Here is a 671-nt window from a genome sequence, read left to right on the forward strand (position 1 = left end):
CGAATGAGGTCAGGGGACTGGTTGATGATATTGGGAATATGCTGAGGGATGTCATGGATCGAGCTCCACAACCTCATTCTGTGAAAAGGAGAGAAGTTTTTGAAGCTGGAGCAGAGAGTTCAAGGGTGCCAAGGGACCCCTTGATGCTTATACTTGGGTGGACAAAATGGAAAAGGCTTTTGTGAGCACAGAGTTGCCAGATGAAAAGAAGGTGAAGATGGCAGTAACTTTCCTGGATGATTCAGCACATCACTGGTGGTCGCTTGCCAGCTGCCAGCAGGAATATTGAGGATGCGCTGAATATGTCGTGGGAACAGTTTAAGACTCTCTTCTTGGGGCAATATTTCAGTCATGCCCATCGCAGCAGAATTCAGTCAGATTTCCTGAATATAAAGAAGAGGGATGATGAAGGCGTTATAGAGTTCCAAGAGAGATTCACTTCCCTGAGCTATCATGTGTCGTATTTGGTTCCTGATGAGAAGACCAGGATGGAAATGTTCATTGGGGCACTTGGTGGAGTGTTTGCAGATAAGATGACGGGTGTTTATTACCCGACTTTCTCTGACGCTGTTCATGCAGCCATGGCCATTGAGTCTATGGGGATTTATAGTGCTTGGCCACGAGATTTCGGTGGTCCCAGTCAGGGTCCATCCAAGAAAGCTGTTTCATCA

The sequence above is a fragment of the Fragaria vesca genome, linkage group LG4, assembly GCF_000184155.1.
Source record: "Fragaria vesca subsp. vesca linkage group LG4, FraVesHawaii_1.0, whole genome shotgun sequence".
NCBI lineage: Eukaryota > Viridiplantae > Streptophyta > Magnoliopsida > Rosales > Rosaceae > Fragaria > Fragaria vesca.